Below are 9,689 nucleotides of genomic sequence, written 5' to 3'. Positions count from 1 at the left end.
AATGAAGTTAGGCTTGTACCTCACCCCATAATCATAAATTCCAAAGGGATCAAAGATCTAAGTATCAGAGCTAAAACTATGAGACTCTTAGAATAAAAAAGCATGTATTTGTGCCCTTGGATTGACAATGACTTCTGAGATATGTCACCAAAAGCACAAGCCACCAAAAAGAGAAGAAAAAATATAAATTGGACTTCATCAAACTTAAAAAATTTTATACATCAAGGGACACTATCAAGAAAGTGAAAAGACAACCCACAAAATGGGAGAAAATATTTACAAATCATATATCTGAAAAGAGCCTAGTACCCAGAATATACAAAGAACTCTTACAATTCAAAAATAAAAAGATAAACCAGTTAAATTTGGGGAAAGGATTTGAATAGATATTTCTCCAAAGAAGATACACAAATGGCTCATAAGCACATGAAAGGATGCTCAACATTATTAGGCACCAGGAAAACGAAGATCGAACCACAATGAAATACCATTCACACCCACTATGATGGGTATGACAAAAATGGTAGATAATAACAAGTGTTGGCGAGGATGTGGAGAAATCGGAGCCCTCATACACTGCGGATGAAAATATAAAACGGTATACCTGCTTTGGAAGACAGACTGGCAGTTCCTCAAAAAGTTAAACATAGAGCAACCATGTGACCCAGAAACCCCATTCCTAGGCATATACCAAGAGAATTTAAAACATGTCCACACAAAAACTGGTTCTCAAATGTTGATAGCAATCCTATATAATAAGGAGGGAATATGCAAATTGACTGCCACACCCTCACACAAGTTGGCCGCCACAAGATGGCTGGCAGGGGAGGGCAGTTGGGGGCGACCAGGCATGTAGGGGAGGGCAGTTAGGGGTGACCAGGCCTGCAGGGGAGGGAAGTTAGGGGAGGACCAGGACTGCAGGGGAGGGCAGTTGGGGCGAACCAGGCTGGCAGGGGAGGGCAGTTAGGGGTGACCAGCCTGCAGGGGAGGGAAGTTAGGGGAGGACCAGGCCTGCAGGGGAGGGCAATTGGGAGGGACCAGGCCTGCAGGGGAAGGCAGTTTGGGGGGACCAGGACTGCAGGGGAGGGCAGTTGGGGGCGATCGGATCAGCAAGGGAGCAGTTGGGTGTCGATCAGGCTGGCAGGGGAGTGGTTAGGGGGTGATCAGGCTGGCAGGCAGAAGCAGTTAGGGGCAATCAGGCAGGCAGGCAGGTGAGCGGTTGGGAGCCAGCAGTCCTGGATTGTGAGGGGGATGTCTAATTTCCAGTTTAGGCCCAATCCCACAGGTCTATGCAAAAAGCAACCTTCCAAAAATCCCACTTCTCTAAATCCCACAGGGATCAGGCCTAAACCAGCAGTCGGACATCCCCCGAGGAATCCCAGATTGGAGAGGGTGCAGGCTGGGCTAAGGGACAACCCCCCCAGTGCACGAATTTTGTGCACTGGGCCTCTAGTATTTTTCATAATAGCCAAAATATGAAAACAACTTGAATGCCCATCCACTGATGAATGGATAGAGAAAATGTGATCTATCCATACAGTGGAATATTATTTGACAATACTAAAGAGGAACATAGTACTGGTCCTGATGGTAAGATAGTGGCCATGGAGTGCATTGTGGTCATGGTGGTGACCAAGTCAGAGCTGCTGGATGACAAAGAAGCAGTCTTTCAAAGAACAAGGAAGTGCATATCATGCCAAGAAAGATTACGATGAAACTTATAACTATTATGTAAGAACCACAGCCATGTTATGGGAATTGAGCACTTTTGATGATGCTCAGCAAGTTCTAGGAAGCCCTTGGAGATGCACAGTAGTCAGTAGGGTTGGATGACAGCTGGGTGGGGAAGTCTACCAGAGGGCAAATGCCACCTATGTCTAGGGAGTGGCAATAGCAGCTTGTCAGTTTCCAGAGAGCCCTAGAACTGGATCACAAAAATGCTCAGGCATGGCGGGAGTTTGGGAACGCTAATGCAGTCAAGGACTAGGGGGAAATAGCTGAGATGGATTTAGAGAAGTGGGATTTTTGGAAGGTTGCTCTTTGCATAGACCTGTGTCCTAAAATTTGCCCCTGCCTGCCATTGCTTCAAAATCCTCCAAGCAGAATGTTTAGCCATGCTGGGTCCTTCTCCAGAAGCACAGTCGGTGGCCGGTGACATTTTTACAAATGGATCCACCAACGTGGATGCTCTGTATGTCCGAGGTCTTTGCCTCTATTACGAAGGCCATATCGAGAAGATGGTTCAGTTTTTTGTACAGGCTCTCAGGATGGCTCCTGACCACGAGAAGGCCTGCGTGGCTTGCAGAAATGCCAAAACACTTAAAGCAAAGAGAGATGGGAATAAAGCATTTAAAGAAGGGAATTGCAAGCTAGCATAGGAACAGTCCATCAAAGTCCTGGGGATAGACCCCAACACTATAAAAACAAATGCTAAATTCTTCTCGGGTACAGTTCATTCCAAGCTTAGGGAACCATATGATGCAATAGAAGACTGCACAGATGCAGGGGAGCTCGGTGGCATGTGTGTGAAAGCCTTCTGGAGAAGAGCTCAGTGCTACATGGACACTGAGGTACATGATCAAGGGTCTGAAGAAGCAGGAGGCCTATGAAAACGTGTATCGGGCGGAGAAAACACACGAACAGGAGCAACTAAAAAATGCACAGCTGGAATTGGAGAAGGGTAAAAGGAAAAAGATCACTAGCCCTGGCCTGGAAGCAACCAGTGAATACATATAAAAGTAGAACAATAAATCCATGTTTCTCCCTCCCTTCCCTCCTTTCTCTCTCTCTCTCTCTCTCTCTTTCTCTCTCTCTCTCTCTCTCTCTCTCTCTCTCTCTCTCTCAACTCAATAAGTAAAAATAAAAAGACAAGATCAAGAACCTTTATTGGAAGTGGACTTTGATGCACCATGTGGCTGGGCACAGCGGAGCCAGTGAGAAGCGCTGGAGCGGGAGGAGAAGTTCAGGGAAGTTGGGGAAGCTTTTACCCTCCTCTCTGATCCCAAGAAATAGACCCCTATGACAGTGGACAGGACCTGGCTGAGGAGGGCATAGATATAGGTGATTTGATGCAAATATCTTCCAGGCTTTCTTCACTGGTCCTGGGCCTTCAGCTTTGAAGCATCTGGTCCAGGGATTTTTTTTTTTTCAGTACGACTAAGGCAAGGAAATCATACAGAAGCCAGAGAACACAGACTTGCTCAGTTTGACCTTGAATATGGACGCCATTCACCTGCTCCTGTCCTCTGTCTCCATGTTCTTAGAGCAGTTTTGTTCCCTCAGTTGGATACCCCGTGTCTGTGTGAGTCACATGGTTGGTTTCATGTGGACTCTCCCCTTGGGTTGCAGAAGGCTACTTTCTCTGTGTGGTCACATGACCTCTGTGGGAGCAGGGAGAGACAGCAAGCCCTTCTTATCTGCACTAATCCCATCATGAGGGCCCCACCCCCATGACTTCATCCAACACTGATTACCTCCCAAAGTTCCCGTTGCCAAATACCATCACACTGGGAGTTAGGGGTTTGACCTGTGGATTTGTGGGGGGAGATACAAACATTCAGTTTATAATGTGCTGTAAGATGAATGAAAACATTATGCTCAATGAAAGAAGTAAGTCAGAAAGGGTCACAAATCATATGACTGCATTTGTATGAAATGTCCAGGACAGGCAAACCCATAGAGCAGGTTAGTGGTTGGTTGCCAGGGACTGGGGAACAGGAAATAGACAGTGACTGCTAATGAATACAGAGTTTTATTTTTGGGGTGATGAAACTGTTCTGGAATTAGATTGTGGTGATTGTTGCACAACTTGCACAACTTTCTGAATAAACTAAAAAAACACACACAACGCCCCCGCCACTATATTGCATGCTTTGAAATGCTGAATTTTATGTCATTGAGCTATATCTTAATTTTTTTTAAAAGGAAAAAGATTTAAAAGACATCAATCAAGGGCACTAGGTGTGGCCACCTTGTGGGGCTCTTGATTCTGTCATCTTATAAGAAATGTCCAAACTTGCAGAGATTTTTTTAGGTTTATTTGAGTCAAGCTGATAATTGCCAGGATTGAGAAAACGCTCCGGAGAATGGCAGTTTTACAGCTTATTTTATTTTATTATTATTTTTTAAAATCTATTTTTACTGATTTCAGAGAGAAATGGAGAAGGAATGATAGAAACATCAGTGATAAGAGAGAATCATTGATCAGCTGCTTTCTGCACACCTCCTACTGGGGATCGAGCCCACAACCCAGGCATGTGCCCTTGAACAGAATCGAACCCAGGACCCTTCAGTCCATGGGCCGATGCTCTATCCACTGAGCCAAACTGGCTAGGGCTGCAGCTTATTTTATATATTAGAATACAAGGAGGAGACAAAAGGAGGAAGGGTTAATATGGAGTCCGTTGGTGGTAGATTAAGGGGGCAGGAGAAAGCAAAGCAGGGAAATCTCTGCGGTTGGATAAAAAGGCAAAAGAGAGAACAACACTTCTTTTACACTGGTGGGTGCGGGCAGTTAATGATTGACATTTACAGCACATAGAGGTGGAATGCGAGGAACAAGATAACAATGAGGGGTCTGAGGTCTGGTGATTGGAGAAGGAGGTTACGCAGACATTTCAGAAGTATGTTATCTTAGTTGCAAAAAGGCAAAACACAGGTTCACTTAAGGTAAAGGTTGACCTTCGTCAAGGGAGCTGCATGCCCAGGTGTGACTACCTGCATGACCTGCTTTTAGTTAGAAATGTTTATGTTTAGACCATTTCATGTGGTTACTCTCGGTTTCTGAGTTTGTAGGGCCCATTCTGCAGGCCTCCCCTGAGCTTGTCAGGTTTAGTATGTGGCCCCTTTTTCGTCCACAATTCAAACAAAAGCAACTTAAAAAAAGGACATTTTAAAAAAATAATCAGGGAAAATTGAACATGGATTCTAGATTAGATTATATAAGGAATTATTGACTTGAGAATGTGCAATAATAGTCGTGTGATTATATATTTTTAAAAATCCTGCCCTAGCTGGTTTGGCTCAGTGGATAGAGTGTCGGCCTGCGGACCCAATAAAAATATATTTAAACAAAACAAAACAAAAAAGCAAATATCCTTACATACTGGTAAAATGGAATGTCTGAAAGTTGCTTTAAAATACTCTAGGGCAGTGATGGCGAACCTATGACACGCGTGTCAGAGGTGACACGCGAACTCATTTTTTTCGTTGATTTTTCTTTGTTAAATGGCATTTAAATATATAAAATAAATATCAAAAGTATAAATCTTTGTTTTACTATGGTTGCAAATATCAAAAAATTTCTATATGTGACATGGCACCAGAGTTAAGTTAGGGTTTTTCAAAATGCTGACACGCCGAGCTCAAAAGGTTCGCCATCACTGCTCTAGGGAGCCCTCGCTGGTTTGGCTCAGTGGATAGAGCGTCGGCCTGTGGACTGAAGGGTTCCAGGTTCGATTCTGGTCAAGGGCACATGCCTGGGTTGCAGGCTTGATCTCTAGTAGGGGGTGTGTAGGAGGCAGCCGATCGGTTATTCTCTCATCATTGATGTTTCTCTCCCTCTCCCTTCCTCTCTGAAATCAATAAAAATATATTTAACAAATACTCTAGGGAAAAAATCGGGGGGAAATGGGTGAAACAGGAATGTCAGAGGATTGATTTTTTTAAATGATTTTAGGAAGGAAGGAAGGGAGGAAGGGAGAGAGAGACAGAGAGGGAGGGGAACATAGCTTTGTTGTTCCACTTATTTATGCTTCTTGTATGTGCCCTGTCCAGGATCAAACCCACAACCTTGATGTATCTGGATGACGCTCTAACCAACGGAGCTACCCGGCCAGGGCTGATGATTTTTGAAACTGAGTAATGGTCATATGGGGGCCACTACATGAGTCTGCCATTACAATTTGTATACTAAAAGGTTTTATAGAATAATTCAAGTGTGGCCGAGGAAAAAAGAACACCTTGATTAGCACTGAATTCCAGAAAGTTGCTCTTCCAAGAGGAGCTTCTGGCTGGGCCTAGGGCAGCGCTAGCACCTTTGTCCCCAGAGACCTCCTGACCTGGACCGGGGCTTCGTTCTGAGGCGCTGAGTCCCCTGAGCCACCCCCAGAGGAGGCTTTGGGTTGGAATCGATCTGGCTCCTGACAGGCCATTTGCAGACACGGGCCCTATTAGCTTTTGCTGTGTAACAAACTACCCCGGAGCTTAGTGGCTTAAAGCAAACATTGAATCTTTCTCAAGATTCTGTGTGGTGGCTGGGCTTCTGGGCTGACGTGCCTGGGGCCAGCGGGTCTCACTCACATGCTGGGGATCTCGGCAGCACTTCCTATAGGAGGCGGGAGGTGTTCACAAGACTCGGAGAGAGGACAAGCCTCAAGGCACAGGCACATCCATAGGTGAGAACGCGTCCCAAGGCCACGCCCAGGGTCACGGGCTGGAGAAACAGGGACTCCTTTACAGGGAGGACTTGTACTGAAGGGCAGCCAAGGGCGCGAGCATTCTGACCCAGAGCACTTCTCTGATGAGACCAACTCCATGATGTGGCCAAGGGAGGGTCTTGTGCTATTCAGGTGCCCCAGGTCTAGAACAGAGGTGGTGGGTGAAATTTTACTCAGAAATACAGACCCTGGGCTAATGGAATTCACCAGAGTAATTCATTCCTGTTTCTGCTTTTGTCTGCCTCCCTTTTCCTGTGGCCTAAACTCAGTCCTACTTTCCTTCCACCTCCTCTTGACGAGAACATCTGTGACTCACTCTTGGTGGCGGCTCATGTCCCTCCCCACGTTCTCAGAGGACAGAGTGGCTTGATGCACAGGAGGAGGGGGAAGTTGGGCGTGTGGCCTGGAGCCAGCTGCCTCCCCCGTGAACCTTGTTTCCTCATCTGGAGGATGTGGGGGTTGCATGGAATGGCTCAGAGGCCCCTGCGGAAGTGGTCAGGCTGGAGCAGGTGGTCCAGTGCTGTGTCCCCTGGGCCTCCGGTCAGGCCTGGCCACTCTGGGGAGAAGAATGCTCTGTGTGGGTGTAATAGATTGGTTGCAAAAGTGGCCCCAATTCTTCACATGCACACACCATCCATGCCTTTTGCAATGATGCTCTGCAGCTCCTTTCATCAAGAATAGAGCGTCGGCCTGCGGACTGAAGGGTCCCAGGTTCGAGTCCGGTCAAGGGCACATGCCCGGGTTGCGAACTCAATCCCCAACTGGGAGTGTGCAGGAGGCAGCCGATCAGTGATTCTCTCTCATCATTGAGGTTTCTATCTCCCTCTCCCTTCTTCTCTGAAGTCAATAAAAAGAAAAAAGAAAAGAAAAAAATGGAGTCCGTGTACCCCCACTCCCTTCCCCTGCCAATCTGCTTTGGTGGATAGAATGTGGTAGAAGTGATGGTGTGATTGTCCTATGCCTCAGCCTTCAGGGCATTTACTCGTTTGCTCTCTTTCTTAGAATCCTGCCTCTGTCACAAGAACACACTTGGTTAGCCTGCTGGAAGGGAGTCATCCCAGCTGAGGCACCCGAGACCAGCCAGCACTCTGCCAGCCTACCAGCGTGAGTGAGCCCAGGCTAGATCAGCCTAGCCCAGCCCAGCCCAGCCCAGCCCAGGTAGGTGAGTCCCAGCCAATCTGTAGATTCGTGAAAAATAAATGATGGCTGTTTCAGCCACTATAGTTTTGGGGGTTGTTGCACAGCTGATAGAGTGTGTGTGTGTCCTAGATAGAACCCTGTGTCTCCTCGTCAGGCTGGACTGGCTCTGGGTTTAGCTGCTGGACTCTAGTCCGGTTCCTGGCTCCTGCACCTCGGAGGTGGAGCCGCTAGGAGGGGCAGGTGGCTTGGGAAAGGAGGGGAGAACGAAGGTCCCGGAGAGCAGGCCCTGCTGCCTAACCTGAATGAACATGGCAGTGTAGTTGCTGCCCTGAAATGCCTTTTTGAAAAGTCTAGTTTTATATTTTTATTTTTTAAAAATATATTTTTATTGATTTCAGAAAATAAAGGAGAGGGAGATAGAAACATCAATAATGAGAATCTTGATTGGCTGCCTCCTGCACTCCCCCTACTGGGGATTGAGCCCACAACCCCGGGCATGTGCCCTTGACCGGAATCGAACCCAGGACCCTTGAGTCCACAGACCAATGCTCTATCCACTGAGCCAAACCGGCTAGGGCATAAGTCTAGTTTTATATCTTTAAATCAAAATTATACCTGCACCTGAACTACAGAATCAAATAGTCCAGTAGGACCCTGTTATGAACAACTGCAGGCTTCTGTCTGCTCCCTCCTCCCCACTTCCTGCTCCCCAGACTCAGAACTTTCACTTTTTCAAAAAACAATGCATGTATTTCTCCTTCAACATGTTGCCACGTCTTCCTTCGAGGCATCACCTGTTGGCTTCCCCCCGGGGGACAGTTCACCCCGTCACCCAATTCCCTCCTTACACACCGCTGCCTCCCCAGCTCCTTGACCTCCCAGCTCCCTTGAGCCGTGATTCTGTTAAGTTAACGTTCACTTCTTACTCGCTCCTGCGACTTTGCTCTTCACAAATGACTTGTACTTTCTTACACAGCTTTTCCCTGCACGGCTTCCCAACGGCTGCTCTAGGCCCCAGGGGTGGGTTGGGGGTGGGTGGCTCTGGCTCCTGGGTCATTAGGTAACTCCCTCTTGTGTCCTCCTTGGCTTTGCTACCTCCCCCTGCCCCTCCCCCTCATTTCAGGGGGCTCAAAGCGAGGATGTAACCACAGATGGAGCCCAGGACTCTGTGCCGTGGCAGGAAGGCGACCGCGACCCCGTTCCTCCCTTTCTCAGCTTCTCCATCAGGGCCTGGTGGTCCAGGATTTGTGGTCCCGGGTGGGGCTCAGCACTGGGGCCTTTCCGGGAGGTTTCTGAGTGAGGAGGCTGCCAGGAGTGTTGTGGGGTGTGGACGGGGCACAGAGCCTGACGTGCATGTGGTTGGTGAGGTCTGGGCTGAGGGATGCTCCAGCCGTGGAGCAGGACAGGACGGGAGACCATTGCCTGGACCCCCGAGGTCACACCCCGCGGTCACACCCCGCAGTCACACCACGCGGTCACACCCCGCGGTCAGCACCCCACAGTCACACCCCGCGGTCACACCCCGCGGTCACACCCCACGGTCACACCCCGCGGTCAGACCCCGTGGTCAGCACCCCTCGGTCACACCCGCGGTCACACCCCGCGGTCACACCCCGCGGTCACACCCCACGGTCAGCACCCCGCGGTCACACCCCGCGGTCACACCCCGCGGTCACACCCCGTGGTCAGCACCCCGCGATCACACCCCGAGGTCACACCCCGCGGTCACACCCCGAGGTCACACCCCGCGGTCACACCCCGCGGTCAGCACCCCACGGTCACACCCCGTGGTCACACCCCGCGGTCAGCACCCCACGGTCACACCCCGCGGTCACACCCTGCGATCACACCCCGTGGTCACACCCCGCGGTCACACCCCGAGGTCACACCCCGCGGTCACACCCCGCGGTCAGCACCCCACGGTCACACCCTGCCGGTTAGCACCTCCGCGTTCACACCCCGAGGTCACACTCCGGGGGTTCACAATCTGTATTCAATACTTCTGCGTTCACATCCTCGTGGACACACCCTGGCAGTCACACTCCGCGGTTAACATCCCGGGGGTCATACCCCGGGGGTAAACTCCTACGGTCACACCTCGGGGGGTGAACA

At 49.2% G+C, this 9,689-nt stretch overlaps 1 protein-coding gene and 1 pseudogene across 11 annotated transcripts in view; both read left to right on the top strand.

Annotated features, from left to right (window-relative positions):
* IL34 (interleukin 34) overlaps positions 1 to 9,689 on the top strand; it is a 62,460-nt gene that overhangs the window by 43,969 nt on the left and 8,802 nt on the right. For 8 of the 11 annotated variants that reach the window (XR_002829873.1, XR_002829879.1, XR_002829878.1 and 5 more), the window contains one exon: positions 7,440 to 7,595. The exons of 2 other annotated variants lie outside the window; for them this stretch is intronic. The gene's annotated coding sequence lies outside the window, so the exon portion shown is untranslated. Of the gene's footprint in view, positions 1 to 7,439; positions 7,600 to 9,689 lie in introns of those variants that run through there. One more of the 11 variants, XR_002829875.1, reaches the window with a different exon arrangement.
* On the top strand, positions 1,614 to 3,771 carry LOC102432633 (annotated as a pseudogene).

This window comes from Myotis lucifugus, unplaced genomic scaffold, assembly GCF_000147115.1.
Source record: "Myotis lucifugus unplaced genomic scaffold, Myoluc2.0 scaffold_88, whole genome shotgun sequence".
NCBI classification, from domain to species: Eukaryota; Metazoa; Chordata; class Mammalia; order Chiroptera; family Vespertilionidae; genus Myotis; species Myotis lucifugus.
The sequence above is the reverse complement of the archived record's forward strand: the minus strand, read 5'-3'. Positions and strand labels throughout refer to the sequence as shown.